This window comes from Zosterops lateralis (assembly GCF_965231275.1).
Source record: "Zosterops lateralis genome assembly, chromosome: 4".
Lineage (NCBI taxonomy): Eukaryota > Metazoa > Chordata > Aves > Passeriformes > Zosteropidae > Zosterops > Zosterops lateralis.
Window position 1 is genome coordinate 69,022,847 of NC_139765.1, and position 27,775 is coordinate 69,050,621.

Here is a 27,775-nt window from a genome sequence, read left to right on the forward strand (position 1 = left end):
TGAGTGTACTACCTGAATTTTTTTTTTCTTGAATTTTATGCACTTAATTGCAGACAATTATTAAAATTATGACAATTCGTTGAAGGATTATACTTTTCCAGTTCTTTTTGGTCCTAAATTTGGGTGATACCATAATGAGAGATAGAATTTGTCCTTCCTGTTACTTAAATTTGGAGAAATGTTTAGCTTGAAGGAAAATTGTCAGTGTTCTGGTCATGAAGCGACTGAAGTTCTTCTCAAGGAAACTGTGCCAGTGTCACAAATTCATATTCTTAACTATTTCATTTAGGTTTGTTAGTGTAGTTTTCTCTGGGCATCTATTAGCCTATACATGCAGTGTTCCTTCAGAACTGTGTGTCACTACAAAGGCACACTTAGATAAGTGTAAATTATAATAAGTGTATATCACTTATTATCAAGTATAAATTGATACAACATAATCCACCATAGATTAAACAGCAACAACAACAAAAAAGGAAATAGTATGCCTACATTAAGTAAGATTCACTTATTGTATTTAGAAATAACCTACCACTCCTCTCTTAAACCTTAGTTACTACCTCTGTTTTTATAGGAAATTCTTGGAGTTTTGTTACTGAAACATTTACACAGTGGCAAATCATTTATAGGCTCTAACTCCATTCGATTCAGCATAAACACAACAGGGGAGAAATCCTGGCTCTGTAGCAGTCAGGGAAGAGGATGTGGGAATTTCAGCACCCTGCAGTCCAAAGTCATTTTGCTGACTTCACTGTAGCAATATTTCACACAGTAATGTTTGCAAATGAAGGTAAGTTTTTTGAGTGATGCTGGAAAATGAGACAACTAAAATGTTTTAAATCACTCTGGTAAAAATTCTTGATGTTGCAAATAAGTGTTTATTTTAAAAATACATAATCAGAACCTAGTTTTCAAGGAAAGTATTACAAAGTTACAGAGAGAGTAGAAAATATTCTAGTAGAATCAATAACTAGAAATGATAATGATATACCTAAATTATTAATAGCTAAAATATCAATACCTAAATTATTACTAAGTTAGGTATCTTTGACTATATTGATGATTTAATAGTGTAAAACACAGTGGTGTTAATGTTTTTTTTTTCCCCAAAAACATTTACAGTCTAAAAATTTCTACTCTATAGGAACAGAGTAACACTTGAATGGTAACTGAGGAACTTTGTGTATTTCTGGGTCAGCTTGGTCACTGTTGCATTTAGCTCAGTCATCTCCTGTGGACTGTCTGTCTAGGTAAAGTGAAGCTTGTGAAAGGAAGGGAACAGAAATATTCATAAATGTTTATTTCCCCACTGTAAATACTTTGTGACCAGAACATTCTGTCTTCAAAGTCTTTGATAATTTCAGTCTGAAAAGTACTTTTTTTGTGGGGCTGAGTTTCCATGATGTTCCACAAGACCAAATTAAACTTTACTCTCTGATATGTTGCACTGGCCAGGACTTGATTTGTTTATCTTTTTCAGTACCAAGAGGCTTTGACATATAGATTGCTTCCAACAACATGGGCAAGTATTTTTTCAACTTGAAGAGAGAATAAATATAACCAGATTCTTAATCTCATATTGAGATTAAGAATAGTGCTGCTGCAATGCTGCAACATTGATGCCCATTGTGTTGGAGTAGCAAAAACCAACCTGACCAGAGCCTGTCTGGTTTTTTTTGCCAGTTGCAGGACTACAGATGTTAATAAATTAACCTGGGGGTCAGTCCGCAACCATTTCCAGATTTCTCCTGAAGGAACTAGGAGGCAAAATTGTACACTGGTGGAGTAAAATAGAGGTGGTGAGAGCAGTAAAATAATGTAAGTTGTGACCTGCCTTATGGCTTAGATAGAAAAGGCTTGTGCAGCCCAATATCTTCCTGCCCCTTCATGCATTTCCTTCATGTTAAAGATATTTTGCTAGTAGTCAGGTAGCCACCAGAAAATAAGGCCAGCAGATAGTGAGTACCTCAACTTTCTCCACAGCCCGGGGAAGCAGATCTCCTATTTCCTTCTTAAGAGGATCCACATTGTCTGTAGTCTTCCTTTTGTCACAACCATACCTAAAGAAGCTTTTATTTTTTTTTTTTCCCTTCACATCCCTGGTCAGATTTAATTTTATACAGGCATTAGCATTCCTAACCTGATCCCTCACTGCCTGGACAATTTTGAGTTTTGACAGGAAGCCAAAGTATTTTCAAATGCAAGTGGTTCATTTGTGGACATCTAATAGATATTTTCTATAGGCAAAATCTAATTCTTAGTGGCCTTTAGTTTTTATGCAGTTCGTCTGATTATTTCTTATGAAACTGACTTCAGAGAGATTTCTTCAGTGGAGATTTCATGCTGAGACGTAAAAAGAATAGCCACTGATTAAGGGTATGCTGCAAACAATACTTTTGCCTTATTGGTATTTTATTGCTCACCTGTGTTTATAGAGATTTTTCTGCTTTTCTTCTGAAGTAGTTTGCAAAAGGTCTTACTGTATTGCTCATTGAGTTAATGAGCTTGCTTAATCATCTTGGTTTGGAGAACAACAAAGGAAACTGCATGTGTCCCAATTTATACTGCAAATGGAACAAATGTCTCCTGTAAGTATAAAAGGATCATTTCTTTTAAAGAATAAAGCCCTTTGAAACCAATTAATAGTTGACCTACATAGTAATGCACATATCTCCATGTTTTCTCTCTTTTTTTTTTTGTGGAAGTCATTTTTCAGTAGCAGAAAAAGAGTAAATAAGTATGTGTGATCATCCACGTCTACAACAAAGATTTTGGGGTTAAATATTCAAACATTTTTTGCACTATTTCTATAAAATTAAGCTCATTTTATCTTTTTAACCTGCTACAACATTAGCCGAAGAAAATAGGCTGCAACAAATCTTTCCCTACCTAACAGTGCCTTTGTGCAGTGTACAATGGCCAGTGAGAAGTTGCAAACACACAGACTGATCCTTTCATTCCAAAGATCCAAATCCCCAAAACATTTGTCTAGCTGGAAGCATTTTCAGTCTGTGATTCTTCAGCACACAGGCAGGGGAGTTATATGGAGGCTCATGGGGAGCAGCACTGAGCCTGCACAACATTTTGTTTGCTGCAACATCCTTATATCATTACCATCCTTGCTTATAACTCCTGATGTGTGTCATTACTATTCTTGCTTACAACTCCTGATGTGAGAAAAGGAACTTGGAAATATGAATTATGGATTTAATAAAAACATAGTATGTATACCGGGACAGCAGCAGCGTGTTAAAGGGATAGCAACTGTGCTGGCTGGGTTAGTGGCTGCAAAATCAAGGCAACCAGAACAAGAAGGATGTAACATTTTATTGTAAATGGGCCATGAAAGAACAGTAAATGGTGAGATTTTGGTCAACAGGTGTGCTCTGTATGGATGCTTAAAAGAAAGCTCTCTCAGTCTACTCCACAATTTGAGGGTTTGTGTTAATCTCACCTTGTAAACAACTGCAAGTCCTGAGCTGATCATAACAGACTGTACTCACGCTAGAGAAGATTGATGTTAATCACTTCCTGAAGGGTTTGTGCTTATTTTTTTTTTATTATTAGAAAAATAAATATCTGCTAAAATGTTGAAACCAGGTCTTAGTGTTCACATGACAAGGAAAGCAAGTTGATGAAGAAAAATATCTGTACTCTTAACACAGGCTAAAAGTCTCAAGCATAATGAGGAAAATTAAAGACTGAACCAAATGTCACTCCTCAAAACACTACAGAGGAGAAGGGGAACAGAATAATAGTGGCACATTCCAGTGTTGGTCGGGAATAGAAACTGGAAACCGAAAGTAAGATTCTAAACATCGGAGTCATTAAGTTGTGGCATTTGTCCAGTAAGAAAAGGGGAGGAGAGCACTTTAATTACTTTCAAAACTGAGGTTATTGAATTTACAGATGAGATTACATACTTGCCAGAACTGGCAGGTAACAGCCCAGTAATCTAGTCCTATATATATATATATCAAAAAAAGCACTTCTCTTTTTCACCAACAGTCCTTCGATCCAAAATTTGTGTCCCTCTGCCTGGTGTATCCCGGCTGGGTCTGATGAATGTTTTTGGTACTAAATCCCATCACCATTTTCACAGTATCTTTGTATTGCTTTCAAGCACCTGTTAAATGAGTGACTCAAAAACAAACCTGTTACACAGACAGAGATGTACAGATGAATGTAATTAAGAAGGAACCTCCATTCAGAAGGAAATTTATGCGTTGGCATTATAGGCTGAACAACCAAATCATTATTTTCAGCATTGTATGTACAGATATGAAAAATGATACTGCTCTTGTACAAAATAATCCTGAAGTATTTAAATGGGACTGTACAAATCCATACTCTTTGTTCTGCCCATTTGTAGACAGGTGACTACCCACAGTATAAACCAGTGCTTTCTTCTCAGCTTTCCTCTTGTCCTGCTGATAACGTTCTTTGTTCAGTAAATGGAGCCATATTTTACAATTAGACTGCAGACTTCCCTCTGTTTCAAAGGGATGCAGCACTGCCAGCTTTGTATTTGCATTACATCGCCTTCAAACACAATTTTTGGATCACTGCACCCTGAGCTTATTTTCACTTTGAACCATTGTCTCCTCATTTACCCTTCCTAATATTATCTGTGAATTATTCTTTTGACATTTTGTGTTATATGAAACCACTACTCACTGTCAATGATCTCTACCTGACTCAACTGCTTTGTCAGACATTTACTGCTCTGTCTCTATATGACTGTCTTCTGCACTGGATTATTATTAAAATTAAATAATAGTATTTTCCATTGATATATCAACTATAGGATGCCTAGACATGACTTCATCTGTATCAGCTGCAAAGGTAAAATGTAATAATTATTTCACAGGGTATAGCAATGCTTTTTAATAGTTTTAATAGGGCATCTGTTTTCAACCTGTAGAACGTGTGATGCTTTTGAGACCCTCTGAAAAGTTAACTGAGAAAAACTAGCACATTTTCTAGGCTCATATTCCCTACACAGATGTTTATATATCAACAGTGATGTTTTCTCAGAGGTCCATAAAAGGATCCAGCACCACTGGTTTAACACGAAAAGTAAAAAGGAAAAGATTCTTCACGTAGTAACTGAAGAAAAGTGCTTAGGTAGCCAATGGAAATTAAATAAAATTTCAGTGAATACTAAACCTGCTCTGTGAGGAAGCAATAAAGGATCTCTGAAGGCTGAACTGTTCTAAAAATTCCATTTAAATTTCTTCCAGAAGCCTGTGCCACCAGCAGAAACGTGCTTCATAATGCCCTTCTTTGCCAGCAGGAATTCCTGTGTGCCAAGACAAAGTAATTTTGTATTATCTTCCTAGAATTTCTTCCAAAAGTAAGGATTATCTGGAAGGTTTTTTTAAAAGACAACAAATAGAAGTTTTTACACTCTTGTCCTGTGCCACATAAAACCCTTGAAACACGTGTAAATCATTAACTGCTGCAAGTTTAATACTGCAAACTCCTAAACTAAGATGTTAACCCATGTCACATAGTCTCCACTCTTCCATTTCTGGTTAATGGGAAAGTAGGGAAATGATAGGATAGACACAGAGATTCTTCATCCAAGATAGTCTCAGACACAGAAATTGTGATACTTGTTTTAGACTCGCCATTCCAGAGGGAAGGATCGCAACGCAATGTTTACTTGATTTTGGAAATATAACCTCCTTCATACAGCTTCTCATTTCCCTTCTGCTTGCAAACCTAGGAAGACATGAAAATATGTCTGTCCAGCAGCAAATGACAAAAAGTTTGTATAAGGCTGTGCTCAAACTATGAGTGCTCTTGCAACTTGGCCTTCAAAATCGCTCAGGTAAAGAGCTGCTGCTGAACACATCAAATCTGGCGCATTTCAATAAAAAACCACCAAGGCCTTCAAGTGCAGATGAGATATTTTGATGCATATTTCCTTAAAAATGTGAGAGACTTTTAAATCTCAGAGGGAAAAATCAGCATCATGTGTTTTGGCCATTGCTATGGTAACTCTACTTTTTGCTTTTATTCAATAACAGTGTGAACTAGCTCTTAAGCCTGTGCAGCAACATGACCTGCTGAAAACTAAATTACTAGGGTTCTACATACACACTTACTTTTTCCTTACATTTTGCCCAGAAATAAATGGATTTTAGTATAAAAGTAAAGATTCTGACCAGCTGAATTCTTTGTACTACTTGCTGTGCCTCTCACTTTGTAGTTCATAAAAATAAGAGGCAGGCAATTTATGGAAAAGTAGGATGGTCTTCACCAATCCAAAATGTTCTTTTCCTTTTTAATAAGTAGGGAAAGCTTGACTTTCTAACATAGAAAAATTCCCTTGCATTCAGTTGTATTTTTCTTCAAGATTTAAAAAATTATCCAGACTAAAGCACTGCAAGATGCCTAATGACAGTTTCTCAAATTTTGACTAGCAAACAATTTTTAAATAAATATATTATTTGTTTCACAGTAACACATATAATATCCACTTGATATTGGCTCCATTGAAGACTGGGCACACACAGAGAAAAGAGGATCTCCTAGAGAAAAACTGCATTACATAACTTGGAAACATTTTTATCTTCTTATCTTTCAGAAGCTAGAGGAAGGGAGGAGAATGGCAGTGCAGCAACTGAGATACAGGTGTTCACATAAACATAAAACTTAAAAATCTTTTGTGTTTTATCTAAAAGGATAAGTAGCTCAAGTTTTATCAGCAAGGACTTTCCAGGGATTCCAAGAACTGTGTTTCCAATTCTCCAACAAATTTTTGAGAGGACAAATGAGTACAGATGGGTAATCAAATCTCTGTCTGGGGGAGGAATTGAGCAGGAAGCAGCTTCTGATGCTGACATGGTTAGTGAGATACATTTGAATCCCAAATTCTTGTAATATGTATTTTCATCCTAGAGCTGACAAGAAAAAAAAATCCCATTCAGAAGGGGTTTTCATTTCCTGCCTGCAAACCATTCCTAGAGCTTTATCTTCACTCATACTTCTGAAACATTTGATGGGCATCTGTTGAGCTACTCCAGTTAACCCAGGACTACAGCCAAATTTCCCATACAGACCACCATAACATGGAATCCTGGTTTACTGAACATTATTTATGACAATACCATCAAGAATTCAGTCGATCAAAAGGGTTCTAATATTCAAATCCTCCATATTTCAGAGCCTGGCTCTCTCAGACATCACTGTTCCAGTTGTCTAGTAGATTTCTAAGTACTTTGAAGGGTCATGCTCAAAATTGCTTCTAAGAGAAAATATACAGAAAGTGTGTGCTGAAGGAAGAGCAGACATCCAATTTAGAAGAGAGAACAGAATCATCTCGTGTTGGAGTTGACACGGCCACACACTCAGAGTGCCTCAATAAAAACTTCAGATGGCTTCAAGTATCAGCAGCATGTTATTTAGAATTCTTTCATATCCTTTCTATGTATCAATCCTATGGGCAGCTCTCCACAGCTCTGGCTTTTTCTCACCTTCTTCTCTCTTCCTTCTGCAGTTCCAGCTCAATGCTTTCTGTCCCTCGTACAGTGGCTCACCTTCTCTGTCCCTCACACAACCTCCTGTCCCTTCCTCCTCACAGCGCAGCCAGCAGACTCCAACTGACTCTCTACCAACTCACTCACTCTTTTATCACCCCCAGCTGTGAGGACAAGGCTGTTCCCACTCTTTGGTAATTAACACAGCTGCAATATATCCTAGGCAGGATTGCCTTTAGCACTACCTATATCTGTCTTGCCACAGTCTTGGTTGCCTGTACATTTCTCAAGTAGAAAATCCCAGCCCTTCAAAAGCAATTTGGACATGCATGTATGTAAAAAGTACTGTCCTAGTAATTTGCCTTACTACATTTCCTTCTTTTTAATCAGTTGCATTGTGTTCTGCATCAAGGAAAATACATTTTTCCTTACTGTTTCCCCATAATTCTTTGATTTAAGGCCCTCAATACTTCATCTCTCTGTGATTTGAATTCAGACACAGTGTTGGGAGCAGCAGGGTCCTGTAGCTGGTTTGTGCAGGGGACACAGTCAAGAATGAAGGTGTAAAATGAAAAGCTGTGTCCCAGTGGTTTGCCTACCTTGATGCAACAGCTTATAGGATGATTTGTTAGAGACAGCATGTTTTACATAAACTATTTCCCCTCCTCAGAACACCATTATAGTTTCCCTTCTCTCTATTTTCCACATGCCACTTTCACCATGGCAGAATCTGAGCACCTTCCCAGAGTGCATGAGAGAATATGAGCAACATCTGTCGCAGGTGGTTTGCTCTTTATCTCATCTTCTCCCCAGAGAGAGCTCTGTGTGTAGTGGATAGGAATATAAATAATAGATTATTCCTCACTTAGTCAAACCAGTGGAAGGAAAGAAAAAAAGGTTTTATAGAGACTGAAATTTGTTTAGTTGTTTTTCCTAAGTGAATTGTCAAAAGGAAAGTCAGTGGCATATGAGACTTTTTATTCAGCTTCAGGTGAAACGTTTTGCTTTTGAAGCACAGACAAAAGAAGTGGGAAATGAAAAGTGAGATTCATAAAACTTCGTGGAGAAGATGCTGGCAAAGCAAAAACCTGTTTGTGCTAAGCAACTTAATGATTAGGATAGCCCAGAACATGACACACTCAAGTCACTGCACATCTGGGTTCCAGAATGCTCATTCACTAATTCACTGTTTAGCAAGCCTAATGGGAGGAAGTGAAAGGTTTTCTCCCTGGAGTTTAGGGCATTTTCTTATCCCTTTTCTTGTGATTTTACAAGGAATGACTCTTTTGCTTTCCATCCAAAATACTGAGTAATGCATAAAACTTCAAGATGACAAGAATCACAGTTATTCTGTGCATATTTTATGTTGTTCCAGAATTCATATTTAGTAGGAATTATAATGGTTTTAGATAAATCCTGTCTATCTACTACCTTTTGACTTATTCTTCAGGAGATCTTGCATTATTGTCTTTTTTTTTTAAAGCATTTGCTTACTAGTAAATAGTACCTTATACTATTTTTCAAGTTGTATTGTTACATTATGGTTATTATTATTTCCCAGGCTCTAAATCAAAGAATCTCCTCACAGGGTGAATTCTTCCTAGGAGGGATTTTAATGCCAGGGAGGATCAGGGACGATATAATTAGCACACCTTGGTATTCCCATAAGCTGCACTGATTTACAGCTCCAGCCAAGTGACACTCTGAAGTGCAGGAAATTGCTTCTTGCTATCAAAACCAGTGAGCTCTCTGGGCAGTGGAGCTAATGGAACCTTTTCTCTGATGAACTTCCCTGTACCTCTTTCTTTATTCTTTCTTTGACTCCAACACCAACATCTCCAGCTCTGCCCTGTATCCCTTGGATATTTCCATGAGCAGTAGGCCAAAGTCAATGACAGAGAAAGGCTGAAGCTGGTTGGGAGCTCTTCATGTGCTCATTGCTGTGGCCAAACAGAATATTTATCAGCTGAGCCCTTTCTGCTTTTTCCTTACTAATTTGAACCTACTTGATTGTTGAGATCCCCACAAATTAAATTCTCTTTTAAATAACAATGTCCCTGTTAAATTTTGTTTGAAAGCAACCAGTGGGCTTAAAGCTTGTTGGGGTGAGGCAACCTTACAGCTGGATAAATTCAATTGAATTGTTTATTCTTGCATTGGAAAGTAGTCGATAGAAGTAAATTATTTCAACTAAACCACTTCCAAACTAATCTATGTTTAAAAAATAAATTCCAGGATGTCAGGTGCATATTTGTGCATATGTCAGGTGGATATTTGTGGCACTGGAGGTTATAATTTTTGAAACATTAATGTCACTTGAGCACTCAAAAAAAACTTTATTAAACTCAACTTTCATTCTAGCTAGTTTGAAATAACAGGCAGGAAAGGACACTGTCTTGATGTAGTGAACAAAAAACAAACACCACCACAACGTGCTTGCTGCATTGATGTTCAATTTACAATTCTTCTGTTAAAAACTTAGAAAAGAGTGGAAAAGCAAAAAGAGAGGGAAAAAAAAAAGTAGAAGCTATATCAATATATCTATCCATAACTATGTTTCAAATTAAACACAACTCAAATTCTGGCAACTAGATGAATATAGCATTTTTCTTGAATTGGGAAGCAAGCCACCATTGTAAATGTATTTTTCTTCTGAAAGAAATCCATTTTCCCCTTTCCAATGTGAATTTAGCAGGGCTGTGTCACTCCAGGCTGCTCCCTCAGTCATAAACCTCTCAGGTCAGATCTGATTTCTGTTCTCTATTTTTCAGTTCTGTATTATTCTGCAATTTAATAGTAAAATGTTTTCTCACTTCGCTAAGGAAAAGGATATTTATTTACCAGGAAAAAAGTCTGTTATTGCTGTGTTGCAATCATTAGTATAGACTCTTGCTCCTCTGACTAGAATGTCTGGTAAGAAAAAGGGTGATGCAAGATGCATCCTGACCACGTCAATCAAAATATATTTTGATCTCCCTTCTCTCTCTCTGTCTTTCCTGACATAACTGCAGTGCCTCAGAAAAATAGGGAGCTGATTTTATTATTTTGTCTAATTTTTTTTCCCTATGATTACTGCAAATTCTTCAAGGCAGAGACTGTTACTCCAAAACAATAATGTCACAGAAAAAAAAAATGACAAAGAAGAATTTTCCTAAAATATTTTGAACTTTTTTAGTAGCCTGTGTATTCCCTCCATAGAGACCTTGTTATTACACATTATGTTCTAGGATGTAGAAACAAAGATTATATCCACTCTGGATAACAGAGATGCTTCTGTTGTTAATGAATTTTATTTGAAAATACAGAACTCCCTAAATCTTGTGGGTCCAGCATTTGGATAAGGTCCTGGCTGCTCTTGGGCTTTTTGAACTGCTGTGCTAAACCCAATATAAATGAGAGTTCCACACTCATGAATACAAGTCTCAAGTGTATCTTCCCTCCCTCCCCATTTACATTCTGATTACAGAAAAAACATAATTTCCAGTGTTAACATCAAATATCCTCAAGCAATATAAATCTTAATTACTATATGCTAGAAGTAGTGCTAACAAACACACGAGGCACTTTACAAGGACCAAGTGTGTCCCTATGTAGACGTAAAGAATTTCAGCAATTCCTTTCCTGTGGTTAACAAGACCTAAATCTGCTTAATGGTGAGTAATCTCTAGGAAGCTATGTAATGTGGATAATTATTCAAAACTCTTCTTTTAACAGTGTTCTTCCTGAAAATATTCACCCTAGATCCAACTTCTAGGTGAGCTAATGATCGATGAGTGACACTCGTCGTTTAAAATTATTCATAGAACATCTTAGGCTGAAGTTGTGAGTCTGGATGATCCTGGATGCTGGAAAGTCAGGTGCAGAGATGCTTCAAAATTGTTCAGCAGAAATCCATCACCAGCTCATTTATGCAGGAGAAAGCTTTAAGGGAAAGACATCTGAAGTGGTTTAATCAGAGTTTGTGTTTCTGCAGGCAGAGAAAGCAGATAAAACAGCACTGGAAATGAGAGCTGCCCCTCCTCATCTTTACAGCAAAAGTGGCTGAAAAACATCACTTAGCTCAACTAAACTACTTCTAAACCATCAGCTAGAAATAAATGATAAAACAAGAGTTTCAAATTCCCTTCTAATTGTTTTGCATTTATGGTTTGGGAGGGCAATATTTGCATCTCTGGATTTGCTGGCAGTTGGACAAGAAAGTGACAGCAGAAGGCCAAACAGTCAAAAGAAAAGAGCATATACATTTTTTAAAAAAAGTTTATATATCTTTTTAATTTTTAATTTTACATTGATCTAGAGAAGTAGTGAGCAGTGATATTTTTGTCCTCAGTTAACCTCTTTGGGCCAATAGTGTCTGGTTGCAGGGAATGACAAACTGTTTTAAAAGCAATTTCTGTAGAGTCCAATGGATGCTAATTAATCACCATAAGGGATTTGTTTTGAGTGTTTTTCAGAACCTTGAAAAGAACTAAAGTTCATAAGGACTTTCATAAGAATTCTTAAGAATTTTTAACCATTTTAACCTTTATTGGCAGCAGACAGAACACGCTTCTCTGCTCCAAAGCTCTTCAGCACCTCACTTAAAATAACAAATTATCCTCCTCTGCTCTGGGATTGCCCAGCCCAATATAGGGATAAATTGCTCCTTACAACCTGGGGACATTTCTTTTGTTTCTTTGGCCTAATCCACCACCAATCCTGTCATTATTATTCACTGAAGAAAATGTCACAGCTAATGTACTGTAAGGCCATGATTTTAATTCAAAATTACTCTATGGACTCTCTTCCTCTTTACTACAGGCTATATATCCATACACATAAAGTCTTTATCCATACATATTAAAAAAATGAGTTCACTGAAGCTGCTTGGGTACTTACAGAAGAATGTCTTTTCAGGGTGTTGTACTCAGAAATATGATAAATTCTTCCAAATTCCCCTCCAGCACAGCAATATATCCCTGCCACATGATCAGCCATGGTGGGGGTCCTAGAATAAAAAAACAGTTTTGCAGAAAAAAAGATTTGGTATCAAGATGTCTATACTGTTCATCTAATGCAAACTAGATCACATATATTTTTTTAAAAATTAAAGATCTAATTGTTTTAATGAATCAGCATCACTGCATCATTATCACCAAGCTGTCAAAGTCAGCAGTGGCTATTACTCCAGGAAATTTTGACAGTTTGGGAATAAAATTTAAGGAAACAAATAAGAGAAAGCTTCCAAAATGCTTCTTTCAGGTTTCGTCCATCCCTATTTGTAATTTGGAACTTGAGAAGCTAAAATTAGGTTTCTATAATAAAATCTAAACTCAGCAGACAGATTTAAGGAAGATCCCTAATTTTATTTTTTTTTCTCCCCTGTTCTCAGCTCCCACCAGTCTGAGGGGGAGTTCCCTGCTTAGCAATCCTCAGGGTCAAGTGCTAAGACAAGCAAGTTCCCATTTTGTGAGCAAGCCTAATACATGTAATCGTGTTCTCTGGGTCCATCCATCCTGTCCTGCCCAGGAGAGAAAGGAGCCTGCAGAAATCTCTGTCTTTAGCACTTCCTGCAGCGGCTCCTGGGCTAATCCTTAATGGTTTGTAATTTAATACCTGCTCTGCCAGGGGATTTGATGGCCATTACAGCAGCTCTTTGCTTGGTTACCTCGTGGCTCAGCCCGAGCTTTGCACAGCTTGGCGCCTCCATCCCTGCCCGGGAGAGGACCAAGCTCTGCCTGGTCAGGCCTGAGGTAACTCAATAAAGGAGTGAAACACTCTGGTGCACCAGGCTGGATAACCATATGGCTGGGTTTGTATCTCAGCGAGGGCAATCACAATTTCCTCTGTATCCTTTCCACCAGAAGATATAATAAATTGGCTCGGGATTGCTCACCTTGAGAAAGCGATCCAAGTTCTCACTTTGTGAGGGAGAGCAAAACTAAGCAAAACTGCAGCTCTGTTTCATTACCAACATTTTGCTCAGCTCTAATATTAAAACATTTCCTTCCTACTTTTATCTTTCAGTTGTCACCTTCCCGAGCAAGGCACCATTTTCTTTCATCAGGGCTTTAGAAACACTGCCAATTTGTTTCCACCTCCTCTCTGTACAGCTGTGATCTTTAATCCCTGGTATCAATCTCTTTTTTTGTGGTTCCTGCCTCACTCTGTAACCCTTGAAACCTTGGAGCAAATGAGTCTATTTTTGTCTCTGGAGATTTGATGGCAGATAACACAGTTATTAGAGACATCTTTTTTTTGCTCTGATAATGATGATCTGCCTTCAGTAATTTTTCCATGCCTAAACTGCCAGTGTGGCTGGAGGGACACTGACATGTTTTTCTTGGGTGTGTAGATTGCTACTTTCTCCCTCTCCCTACTCCAGCCTTTTTTTTTTATTATTATTTATTTTTCCTTCTTCTTTTCCTTCTTCTTTCTGATGTATTTATTTCAATTTTTGTTCTATCCAATTCCCTGGCATGACTTATCCATTCATGTGTAATTTATAGCTGTCAACATTTACACTAGGCTGCTCAAATTTATTGCTGACCATTGATACGGCTATAATTTCATTTTGGTCAAATACTTTAAGCTCTCTCACGTTCCCCCAGTGTATTTCTTACGCCAGTGCCCCAGGAAAGAAATCCCCATTGCAGCATTTGTGCAGCTTTCCTGAATTGTGGCACAGAGGATGTGTTTGGACACACTGGGAATGACCCATTATCCTTTCCTCTCCTGCAGGATCACAGCTGAGTATGAACTGAGGAAAGAGAAGGTGTTTCAGGTAATGACAAGCCCAAAATTTATAATGCCAGAGGATGAAAGCCACATTTCCAAAACCCTGCAGACAACTCGTGCAATCTGAAGGACATGAGGCATGGAATGCATGTGATCCATGAGTTCCATGTGGAAAGCTTCATTTAATTTTTGAACTGAAGCACCAAGAATTATCTTCAGCTCCTGATGCCGAGCTTTGGCTTGCCCATTGATGACAGAGGTTTTATTATGAAAAGGTAAAAGAAAAATACCCAGAAAATATGAATTCTTGTGTGATGTAGTTTCCAGTACCAGGCTACCAAAAACCCGCCATGTTTCTAATCAAGTTGGCTGCTTAATTATTTTTTCAGAACTCTGCTTGGTTTTATTTGCTTTTAATATTTTTTTCCTGTGTATTTCCACAATCTTTTGTAAATCGAGATGTGTTTGGCTGAAAAGAAAAACAGCTCTTGAGGAACACTTCTTTTCTGAAAAACACTTTCTCAGTTTTCACTTCAAATACATCTAATTAGAAGTTCACTTTGTATTTTGAAAAAGTAACATTGTTTAGGATCATATCCTTTAATACCTTTTATTTCTAGTGCGTAAAATTAGCACTCACTGGAACAAGAACTTAATGAAACAGTAAGAGTAAAGGGTAAATGAGGGAACGGTGTTCGGTTGAAAAGGGAAACTTCAATCAGACAAAAATTATTCTTAAGAATGTATAACACAATGGAAAAGCCCAGAGAAGCACATTTCTGGAGAAAAGGCTCAGTCGGTGCTGACATCTGAGAACTCCTGCCTGAAACAGTCCTTCAGTTCCAGAGACAGAAACAGATAGATTTCACTCTAAGACAGTTAAAGAAGACACTGAATTCTAATATTTTCGTGGTGAAATCACTAGAAATAATTTCATCCTTTAATGATGTACCTTTTGTTTTTTAACATCTTTTTTCAGAAGTCAAACCTTGGATCTTAAAAATGTTTTGTTTTTTTTTCCTTAACTCTCAAAGTCAGATAAAATTAATTTTTTATTTTTTTCTCTTTTACTTACATTCAATAACTCTTTCAACAATACAATGAGTCTTCACTCAGTGTTCGGCTGGGAGTGGAATTTTAATTTTCTAATCAGCTGAAGTGAGCCATGATGTTCAGACTTCATTTTAGTCATCTCAGGAATTTAGTGGGTTAAGAACATTTTTGTCTCAGTGGGATGCACAGCTCCTAACTCACATTTTGTAGCACCACAGTTGGATTACTGCCACTTTATGTTTGCAGCCTTCCTTGACCAGGAACTGTGTAAATCCCTGGTTTGCACAAAATTCGGCACCTAGAACGGCCACTTGCATATATTGGCTTATCACATGGGGGTGGAGGGTGCTGCACAGGCTTCCTGTCAAATACATAATTACTTTTACAGAACTTCTATGCTCTTCACATCTTGTTTTCATCTCCACTTACCTCCCTGAACAGCTGATCAGTCACTGTCCACATAACTGAGACTCGTACTTGCCCTTTCTTAAAGATTTGACTTTTTTTTCCATTTTTTTAAATGAACTGCTTACCGTAAGAGCTATGAGAAACTTAATTTTTTTGAGCTTTTTGGGTGGTTTATTTTGGATGCCTCGTCTTGACTTCTCTAGCAGAATTTCTGTTTAATTGTAATGTAGTTTAAGTGTATAATGCCATGTGTTGATTCTGCATGAAGTGTGCTATATAAATGTAAATCAGCTAATTAATTCATAACAACAAGTATTATAGCAACACATTGACTGTCATGCTCCGCAGTTTTCCAGTTGAACACTCTGTATATGCTTTGTTAGTAGAGGAATTGCAAGCAGGAGGGTTAATAATTTTAAATCTAAGTAGTCTTGGCTGTTTATACAGTAAATACAATTGTCTACCTGGAACCTGTACAGATAAAGAGGCTAAAGTTTCTACCCTCAGCCCTGGTTCATTGAATCATATAATGGTTTGGGTTGGAAGGGACCTAAAGGATCATCTCTTTGTAACCCCTGTGCCATGGGCAGGAACAAAGTTGATGACATTCTGTGTAAATGTGGGAGAATTCACTTATTTGCATGCTTTCAAACATCACCTGTCTATGAAATGTGGAAAACAACTCATTCTCTTCTCTGAAAGGTACCCAGAGAGACCTATGGATAAATTGGCTTTTGTGAGTGGAAATACCGAACATGACCTAAATTCTCAATAAATCACTCTGAGTTCAGCTTTGTCATTCTTTGCAACAGAGTGTTACAAAAACTGGCAAAATTACACTAAACTTACTCCTCTGTGTCTCAACTGTTTCTAAATCCAGTTTATCTACAAGATCTAAAATTCTCTGGATTTGCAGCAAGCTTTATGTAAGCCAATATCTGACAGATACAAAACGCGCTTCCTTCCGAGACGAGGCTGCGTGTTGATAGCTACCAGCATGGATTACCAATCTTTCTCTTTGCTCAGAAATCCAAAAGTTTTATTCAAAAATATTTAATTTTAAGCTACTCACTTTAAAGGCAAAAGACCCCTTGAGTGCTTGCAATTCCTTTCATATGCATCCAGTGTACCATGAAATTCATAGGAAGGCTACTATGTTTGCACTAAGGATCATAGAATGGTTTGGGTTGGAAGGGATGTTTAAGCCCATTCAGTTCCAACTACCTGCCATGGACAGGGACAACTTCCACTATCCCTGGTTCCTCCAAGCCCCTTCCAACCTGGCCGTGGACACTTCCAGGGATGTGGCAGCCACAGCTTCTCTGGGCAACCTGTGCCCCCTCACAGGGAAGAATTTCTTCCTGATATCCCATTAAACCTACTCTCTTTAGTTTGAAGCCGTTTCCCCTTGTCTTGTCATCACATGCTCTTGCAAAATGTCTCTCTCCATCTTTTCTGTCAGCTCCCTTCAGGTCCTTGAAGGGCACAATTAGGTCACCCCAAACCTTCTCTTTTCCAGGCTGAACAATCCCAATTCTCTCAGCATTTCCTCACAGGAACGAGTCCTCTGATCATCTTTGTGGTTTCTGGATTTGCTCTATCAAGTCTCTGTCCTTCTGTGCTGGGGATCCCCAGGACCCCAGGTGGGTCTCACCAGAGCATTACTAAGGGTATAAATCTGACTGCTCTGAGAAGTACTTCACAGTAGAAGTTTTGTCACTGTCAGAATAGTTCCCCAAAGAAAATTTACAAGTGAGAAACAATTTATCTTCAACTTCTCAATAGAGAGTGTTAGTTAGTTCTGGAAAAAGAAACAGAGAACAACTGAAGAATGTAAAACCTTAAAAGATAGTTGGGCTTTAGACAGTTTACAAGGAAAAAAGAAAAAAAAACATGCAGACACTTTACACTAAATGAAACCTCCAAAATATTGTTATTTTAGAAAAAATGGGTGGAAATATTACCCCTGATTTTTATACACCACATCAGGTTGTCTGATACATAAGCAGAATGGTTGGTGCTCAAACATTTTGTCCAATGTGGAGACAACTACAGCTTTGTGTAGCAGTTTCTCAAGGTTTCCTCTCTCCGTTTCCCACCTCTGAGCAAGTACTCAAAGGCTGAAGCCAGAAACTCCCTTCCCTAAAACGATGAGTATAACCTGAGAGCAGAAACATCCTTCCTCTCTAAAGCTGAATTACTGGCAGCTGAGTGATGCAGGTTGGCCCTTGCACAGCTGCCAAGTCAGATTTGTCCTGTATCAGCTTCTCACAAACAGCACTGAGCAGCTGCAGTGGATTAAGGTACACGAGGGGCACTGGGATCTAGAGGAAAATGTTTGAGAGACTAAAGCAGCATTTTCAATTGGAGTTATTTCTGTAATTTTTCCTCTCTTTTACTAATAAAATACATCTTAAACTAAGCATTGGTGCTTGCAATTCTTGCTAAGTAGCATCTCCTCCCTCACCCCCACAAATGGTTTATTCTCCACCAGTATTCAGAAACTCATGAAAAAAAAAAAAAAAAAAAAAAAAAAAAAAAAAAAAATCCCTTTACTTCCTTTATGCTATCAAAGCTTTCCTCAATTTATCAAAGTTATTAATAACCACTCTCCAGTGTAACTTCAAAATAAGTGACTTTTTAATATGATTGATCTTTCAAGGCGTAACAGTTGATTAAATACTTCTTGTATGTGCAAATGTGCTTATGTATTCACACATATAAACCAACATGCATGTTATACAAGAACATACACTGCTATGCATATTTTTCTGTGCCTCGCTGTTTCCATACAGCTTTAGAAACCTAACCAAATGCTTCCTTCTAAAACACAGACACTTAACGTATCTAGGAGGGAAGAAAAAGAAAGATCCTAAAAGGCTCAGTTATGGAGAAAATTTCCAAGTGAAAGAATAAAAAACACTCAAGAATATAATGTTGAAGTAGCTGTGTAATTATGCAAACCATCATATTTCTTTGTACTCTTTTATTGAGCAGTTAAATTAAATATATAAAGGGTGCCAAAAAAAAAAAGCAAACAAAAAACGATTTACATTGTATGAAGGCAGTTACACACTTCTGATTGCTAAAAACATTATCTTAATTATCCACATATTATTCTCAGAAGAAAGTCATTGGCCTTTTCTTTATGAGGACTGTGAATGCCAAAAATACTTCATTCCAGAAAACTGGATTTAAAGAAAAATATTCAAAACAACTTATATTTAAGTCATAAATAGTTTGCTTTGGCTTTTCTGTTTTTAAGCACAGCAAATTAAGTTATCCAGAGATAGGAAGACCTTGCTCACAACATCTGTGAATCTCTGGAAAAAGATTGACCCCTTTAGCCCATTATGAGACCTATGCTTAGGACATGACTTAATTTGGAGCAAAAAATCAGCAATCTATATCCTCAAACCGAGGTCTAGGAGTTATCCATTCACAAAATTTGTGAGGAGATAAGAAAAAAATAGCTGCACCTAATCACAGAACTTAGTATTAAATATTGAAATGAACAGACAAAGAAAAGCTTTTTAATCAGTACACCAGATTAAGGATGACCCTGGAAAACATGTCTTGGACAAGGGCAAATAATGTTAAAGTTAGGAAATCACAATCTGATGATAGACATAAAAGTTTAAATGAATCAAATGAATCTCCTCTTTGAGAATTCCTAATCTTTAAATATAAGAAATTTTGTGTTAAGGTGAGATTTGTCCAGAGGAAGAACATGGGCATTTTTATGACCTTATCACTTGCCATTTGACTTAAGGTGCATTATCTGATATGACTCTTCCTTGTGTGCTAAAGATGGTGGAAATATTCCTCTCCACTCATCTTCTATATTTACTTCTCCATCGAAAGTTTTTTAACTCTTTTCTTATCCAAGGTACATTAAAAAAATCTCTTCCTGTATGTTTGAACAGCTCCTGGCACACCTAAATCCCAGTTTCCAGAAGAAATTTCTCAGTATTTCTACAATAAACCTGGATGCAATAAGATGTTTGGTCTTAAAGGATTCAGAGATTAATAAGCAAGAACAACAACAAAAATAAGCCTGAGGCTGTGAAGCTTTTGGCCTCCTCTGCTAAGTAAGATCAGGCTCAGAGATCGCCATCCCTTGTATTAAAGACAATGTTTGTTTTTGAAACAAATACTGAGTGAAGAGTTCGGGCGTGAAATTCAAACCACTTATTTTCCAAGCTGCTCTTATGGAACGTGACCTCCTACAGGGTCAGATGAGGCAGAAGGAGTGTAAAAGTATGAGAGGATCATGGCAAAAACCAAAACACTCATCAAAGTGCAGGATCACAGCCCCAGAGCAGGGAGAGAGCTCAGGATTCAGCTTAACAGATGTGCTGTTATTAACAGTGGGGATGGTGTCTAGACATTGTAATGAATGACTGAAAACATATAAACTGAATGTAAAAGGTGTGAGAGCTGCCTCTTGAGAGAGCAGATTTATCTAATAAATTAATAGACTGAGGTGTGTCCTATTCAGCAGTTTCCTGTGAGGAAGGCTCTCCTGGTTTCTGATTCCTTTTTACAGCCTTGTCATGTCACTTCAGACCGGAGTATCAAAAGCTGCCTAGGATTTGGAGTAATTACATGATGCTACATAAAGTCTGAGACAGACCCAAGATCTTTTCAGCTGCGTTGAGTACTCAAAACCATAAAACGACCCCCCAAAACTTTATTATTGACCTGTCTTTTAGGGGCCCACCACATCTTCACTCCCATGACATTTCTAAGGCTTACCTGAACTTTCAAAGCATTATCCTAATGATAAGTATGCATGGTAATGAGAAACACATTTTCTCCAGATTTCAATTAAAAAAAAAAAAAAAAGTCTACATAAAAAACGATGATAACATAGTTTGTGGTACAAGGAAATTTGCCATCACTGGCAGGTAATACTTGATTTATTCATTCATGGGGAAAAATTACAACACAACATACACTGTATGAAATTAAGATGGGATCCTAAACAATTTTATCCTTTAATATTTCTAGCTTTCCTCTGTGTGTGTCATAGAAAAACATGTGTTATTTACCCAATGGACCAGAGCATTTTCTCTGAAAAAGATAAGCTTGTAATGGAAATGCTGACACAACCTCAACTATAACAGCATGAACAAAGACACTTTAATAACATTTTTATTGCTGTAACATCTTTTAAAAATGAAACACCTGGGACTTGTGCTTAGAAAAAAATAAAAACAAGAGTAGAATTGTAAGTTCTGCTCTCTTCACATGATGGGAAATTAACACAAGAAGTCAAAGACTGGAATCTTAACATACCCAACCAACATTTAAGATCATTCAAAGAAAAAATAATTAATATATATATATTCATATATTTCCCTGTAAATATATTACTATATGAGCTAACATTTAGAAATTTCTAACTTTTCAAGAGCTGTTCTACCTTCACAGATACAGAAGTCACTGTGACAACAGAAAAGTTTACTCTACAGTACAATTTAACTTAGAAATTACAAAACAAGAGTGATGAGGATTTTGTGACACACTAAGGATGATATTCAGGGACATATTGTTATATAAGATATATCTTGAGGATGTTGTGCTAATATGAAAGCTATGAGAAGTTCGTAAGATCTTTATAAGGACCATATTGCACTGGGTGTGAAGAGTGTTTCTAGGAACTGGTTCAAGTATCGCTTGGATCTCCTTCCTGGAAAATCTCAACTTTTGGGATGATTGAGGGAGAAGAAGAAGAAAACAGGATCAGGCATCAGAAGGTCAGAAGGAGATTGTAGGATTATATCTTGCAGTATTACTGTACCTTGGGAGTTGCACTTCTAAACGAATTATCACAGCAATGTTGAGAGGGACAAAATTGAACAAGTCATGTTAAATAATCCTTTACTCAGAAGGTCAACAAACATCCAAGCTTGAGTCTCCAAGCTCTAACATAAATGTTGTCAGTGCCCACCGAAGAGGTTCTCTGAGTCGTGGATTTTATTTTGAAATTAATTATAACCTCCCTTTGATGCTGACGTCATCTAAAAGATGAGGGTTTGTACAAGGAGCAGCAAAACCATTCTGGTGTTTAAAGATTTCAGATCTATAAGCTCAGTGAAGAGTTCAGGAGGGTTGGGGTTGTTCAACATGGAGAAGAGTAAGTTCTGGAGAAACCTCAGAGCTGCAGCTGCATTTGGTACAAAAAGAAAGTTACAGAGGGACTTTTGACAAGGTCATTAGTCAAGGGGGAATAGTTTTATATTGAATGGGAGAGTAGAGTGGTTTAGATCAGATATTAGGAAGAAATTCCTGACAGCGAGAGTGCTGAGGTCCTGGAACAGACTGGCCAGAGGAGCTCTGGATACCCCATCCCTGGAAGTGTTCAAGGCCAGATTGGGTGGGGCTCTGAGCAACCTGGGATAGTGGAAGATGTCCCTGCCCATAACAGGAAGGTTGGAACTGGATGGGCTTTAAGGTCCCTTCCAACCAAACCAATTTTTTCAGTCTGTAAATATTCTGTATCTTGAAGTCTCTTGTGAATCTGGCAGCAAGTGAAGACACCTGGTGAAGCTTCATTTGGAAGCCCTTGCTGCTATTAGGGGGTGCTTTCATCTCATCTAAATTTAGCTGTGCAATAGTCAATGTTTAGTTCAGGATTCAGTCCTGTCCTGGCCAGTGGACTTCGGTGATTCTCATCATCCTGCAATAATGTTCAAGACATGTAGAAGGACAATCTCCCTATACAACCTTCTGAGGGAACCTACACAACCATTGAAGAGAATATGTCTGTGTTTTACATGCCTCTATTTTGCCTAAAGTAAACTCTTTGCTCTTTAGAACTGCAAAGCCAACTAAATTTTCTAACTAACAGTTTCCTACAAATCTCCTGATTGTTTAAAATCTGAATCCCCAGTGATCACATTAAGTTCAAACCTTATTAGTGGTTTAAATAACACACTGAAAAAGCAGTATCAAGATTCTAATATTTACATATGCTAGGACTCATCCTTACCATTGATCCTTGTGAGATTTGAGTGCTGTACATATCATCTTATCTCTTTCTTACTCCTCTAGGTGTAAAATGACAAAATCCTGACTTCCCTAGGACAGAAGATGTGACATCATGGTCAAAGTTTACACAGATAAGTTGCTATAAGTTTAAAAAAAAAACAAAAACAAAAACAAAAACAAAAAAATAATAAAAAAAAAAAAAAAAAACAAACAAAAACAAAACAAAACAAAACAAAACAAAAAAAAAACCCACAAAAACCTGACTGAAAATTATTTTTGGAATTTTTTTTTAATTTTAAAGGTTATTTTTAGTGTGGTATAGGGAAAGAGTGACAAAAATTGAATGATAGGTGTGTTATAGCTATTATCATTACCAAAAAGAAACAAGTATTGGATGTATTGGATTCAGTGCAGAGATCCTCCTGCAGACTTCTTTTCAGTGTGCTGAATTCCATTTGAATGGTCTTCTATGCATTTAAAGTCTGGATTCAAACTTTATTGAAATGCAAAATTGTGGGGGCAAAACTTATTGCAGATGACTGGTTTGTTTTACTCTCATTTATTTGTCCTGGTTTTGGGATAGTATCAAATTATTGTGAGTCTTCATTAAATTCTATCTGAGCAATTGAGTTTTTACACTACAGGAGTAGTACAAAAGTGATAATAATACCTTTTATTGGTCCATCTGTGCTCTCTCTGAAGCATATGACTCAAAAGATGATCCAAAAATGAATAGTTTTCTATTAAGTCATAGCTGATTATAAATGGGAGATTAAAGAAAGGAGACTTCACCAACACGGGAAACACAAATGCAGTGATTTATATTTCTTGAAGTGCTGGTGCTGTTAATTGTGCAGAGTGGGATATATATTTATAGACTCCACACTAAAGCATCCAAGTCAATAAATTCTAAGAATTTCCAGTGTGCCTGAAGAAAGTCCTAATTTTGCTTTCCCCTCTGCAAAGCAGTCTCCTTGAACTTCCTCTTTAAATGGCATGTGAAAAGAATTAATTTTTTCAATAGCAATTTGCATTTCCACTCTTATTTGCTTACCAATCATGAATATTTTATTTATTTTTCTTTAGGAAAAAGGGAAAAAAACCTCATCTGAACCATAAATTTTCTGATCTTTCTTTTGGGATATCTGTTTTAGCTAATTACAAGAAAGGTGATTGTATCATTCATTTGAAGTGGAAGAGTTCCAACAGGACAAAATTAGTAAGAATTACCCAAACTGCCTCAATAGTCTGGTGATTTCATTGGTGGTGGAGGAGTTTTAAGTTCAAGTTCCTGGTCTACATCAAGTGGAGATAATATTGAGGCAGTAGTGGGTTGGAAAAACCAAGAAAAAAAGGCTCCATGAGTAGTAAATTATTTCCTGTGTAATATTTCTGTTCAGCAAATGTATGTATTATCAAGGTTAATTTAGAAGTCATCTAAAAATTCATAAATTAGTTTGGATCTTTTATGGTTTTGATTTTTTTCTGAAATAAATATTTAATATCAGTATATTCCTGTTCACTAAGTACATGAAACAGAACTGAGAAACTGATCTCTCCCACACCAAAGATTTTTTCTCAATAGAAGTTAAAGAACATATAATCAGAACTTTCAACCGGTGTCCAGAATTTTGGAGCATAAAGATAAGTCCTATAGATATATATTTTTCAGTCTATATTTATGTTAAAATAAAACAGCAATGATGGAAAGGTGGAGTTCTGTAAAATGAAAAGGAAGAAAAGTACTCTGAGTAAACTGGAGGGAAAATTGTCAGAATGAAGGGTAACTATATCTTGCAAGTTTCCTACTTGTGTCCAAAGATTAAATGAAGCACCATCAGTATTTTATTTCCCTTTTTTCAGTAAGGACCATGGGAAAGCTGGCAAAAAAGCAGTCTCCAACGCCACCTACCAGTGTCCTGAATCCTTATCCATTGGTCTTCCAGTTACTGTGATGTATCTCCCAGCCACAGGTAACACAATTCCATCCAGCCTCATTCTCCTGGGATGTCTATCATTAATCATCACCTGGATCTGGACCTGTCCCAGCCCAGGAGGGAGAAGATTGATCATAAATGCTTTGAAACACTTCAGATCCTCAGTCTCAGGTTTATCTCTTGGTCAGTGAAGTTGTGGTTGCCCCATCCCTGGGTGCATCCAACATCAAGTTGGATGGGGTTTGGAGCAATCCAATGCAGTGGAAGGTGTCTCTGCCCCATGACAGGTGTGTCAGAACTGAGTGATCTTTAAGGTTCCTTCCAACCCAAACCATTTTTTGATTCCATGATTCACTTTATGGACAACTAAGGAATTGCATGGGCTGCCTGTGAGTATCTTTACTTTTTCCACAATAAGTACATGTACATTTTTGTGATTCGTTGCTATGGAGAAGACAGTTCAGTGAAAAATAAATGTGACTATATAAATCTTCTGGCAGAAGGTAAGATCTTCTGAGATACTTAGGAACAATTTAGTGTATATTTTTCACAATACAGAACTTCTTTGCCTCAACACTACAATTTCTGTAGCTGTTAGTGTCATGAACTGAAACGAAAGCACTTTAGTTAAGATTAGCTTTTAGTTTTCTTCCAAACATGAAATGGCTCAATTATAAAAATTTCCATTTTTTATTTTTTGATACTTTGTACTAAACCAAATAGCCCCTTCTCCTCCTTCATAAATTGCTCTAGAGGAACCGTGGTTTCAAATGTTGTATTAGCAATGAAAATACAAAACAAATGCAACACTCAGTTGGATGATTTAAAAGCGCTTGGTCTAAAAAACAAGTTGCTGAATAAATAAATGGGTTCTTGAGACACTGCACTTGTTAAAGCAGAAATCTTGGCAACAGCTTAGATTGCTGTTCAAAAAGCGTGACGCTATCTTTAAATATACAGATAGCTTTATTTAAATCCCCAGGAATGTGCATGCATTGAAGTTAAATTCTGCTTAAGTATCATGCTGAATTGAGGCCACAAGTAAGAAATGCAATTTTTAATTTAAAGTATCAGATGGACATAAAATTTGAGGTAGACACAAATCATTCAGTAGTCCTGGTTATTCCGGGCATTAAGGTAGAACAGCAAACAAAATTGCCTTTACATGTGAGCTGAAACGAAGGGCTCCTTCTTGCTTATATCACAGGCAGCCAAACCTCTCACTGATTGAAATGAAGAGGAGATTGGGCACAGAATAGGCATTGTAAATAACTTCCTTTGTGTTCAGTGCTAAATGGAATCCATTTACAAGTCAAATGAAAAATGGCTAAGTGACCATGTATGTCCAATGTAACATCTGTGTGTTCACTGGGAAATTAGGTGACCCTGTTTTTATTGTTCACCCTTTTCACAGTATGACATGTCAATCATAACAAGTGTTTTAAGATGTTTCTAAACTCTAAGGTTTTCTAACAAAACCTAGAAACGTTATTTCTTGGAGATGTCCAGCTCTGATGTAAACCTTAAAACACTCAGCCCTGGTCTGGGTAAAAAGGCCAAGGTTGCCTTGCATTTTGAGGCTGTGAGTCTCAGCAGTTTTGCCAAACATCTCATGGGAAGTAACATCTCTTCTATCATATCAAGAACTTCCTGTTTGGGGTTTTATGAACTAGGATTGCAGAGGGAATAGTCATGATTTGGAAATTTGGAATTTGGAAACATATAGAATTTCAGCAATGAAATATGTGATGGGCAAAAATGTTCAAAAAGCATTTTGTAAGTTTTGGAAAAAAAAAAAAACCAGAGTGGATTCCTTTTTATATTTCATTATTTAAAAATACTCTTTTCCTAACCAATCTTTCATGAACCAGTTTAAAGACAGCTCTTGTTACTATCCCATTCATATAATGTATAATTGTTAATCTATTTTTGCAGTTTTTAAATGTTAATACTTATCCTGAGGGCAAGCTAGTGACAATTTTAGATGCTCACGTGTGAAGAAAAAAAATGTAGAATAAAAGAGTCCTGCTGCATTTTACATGGGTAATTAACAGCATCTAAACTGTTCACAGGGTAAGAGCTTCCCCTTTAAATCTTTTCCTGTCCCTTGTTTTAGCAACAGCTTGAAAAATATCCATGAGGGTTAGAAGAGTAAGAGGCAGGGATAGCAGCCTCCCTGCACTCCACTGAGGACAACGATTCCAGCTTTCAGACTGTTCTGCAGTGTTAGAAATAATAGAAGAGAGTCTCATACATACACATTGGAATATGTACAGTTGTCTCATTTATATGTTCTCATATACTTCAGAAATTGTAAAGCTAATATTCCCTAGGTTTCTATTTATAGATAGCAAAAAACTTTTTGTTTATTGGAGTTCATATACTAATGAATGCAAGGTCCAGCAAAAAGCAGAATATTGTACTATAGTTCATATCTTCTTTATGTGCCAAAAACTCATGAAATTCTTTTTGTTCATATATTGATGATGACAGTATGATTTTTTCAGTTAAAGTAATAATGAAATCTTATTACAGGTTTGGTAATAATGGAAAATTTTCACAGTGGTTGGTCTAACAAACCTATGCCAACAGCTCCCTCTATGTACCATATAAAGGATGCTAGCAAATGCATTACATGGAATATGTATTTCTTTTCCAGAGAAAGATATTATTAAGGAAAAAGAATAATTTCTGTGTCATTTAATTTTGTCTACAATGAAGATTAAAAAAGTTTCAATTAAAAAAAAATGAATTTGTGTTACCTGCATAATTCTAGTGATGCATTTTCCTGTTAAAAATTTCCTTGATTATTTAGTGTGTAACTGGCTGATTCATTCTATTTCCTTCCTAATCCCATTTGACATACACAGATTATTGTAATGCAGATAGTTCTTTGAGTACACAAAATGGAACAATGCAATAAAAGGACAGTAACTAATGTTATCTGTCTAAAGCTGGGAAAGGGAAGATGAGGGAACATGGAGGATTATCTCTAATGAGAGCTGTACATCTGCTTGGAAAAGAGTGATACACTATTAAAAGAAGAGCACCACTGTTAACAGGGGACAGCACTAGAGAAGAAATCAAGAGGGTTTTATCCTCCTTTAACTTGTTGCTTTTTTTCTGTGTGACAGCAGACAGGTGTCTTCCTCTCTCTGTCTTGCCTCCCCTTCTTGC

The 27,775-nt window shown here is 36.9% G+C and overlaps 1 long non-coding RNA gene across 2 annotated transcripts in view; it reads left to right on the top strand.

Annotated features, from left to right (window-relative positions):
* Positions 1 to 657: 657 nt before the first annotated feature.
* The window catches only part of LOC310908249, a 28,866-nt gene continuing 1,748 nt past the window's right edge, over positions 658 to 27,775 (top strand). The window contains exons 1-3 of one of the 2 annotated variants that reach the window (XR_014589816.1): positions 658 to 790; positions 14,208 to 14,479; positions 24,525 to 24,634. This is a non-coding gene — a long non-coding RNA (uncharacterized lncRNA). The remainder of the gene's footprint in view (positions 791 to 14,207; positions 14,480 to 24,524; positions 24,635 to 27,775) is intronic. The other variant, XR_014589817.1, reaches the window with a different exon arrangement.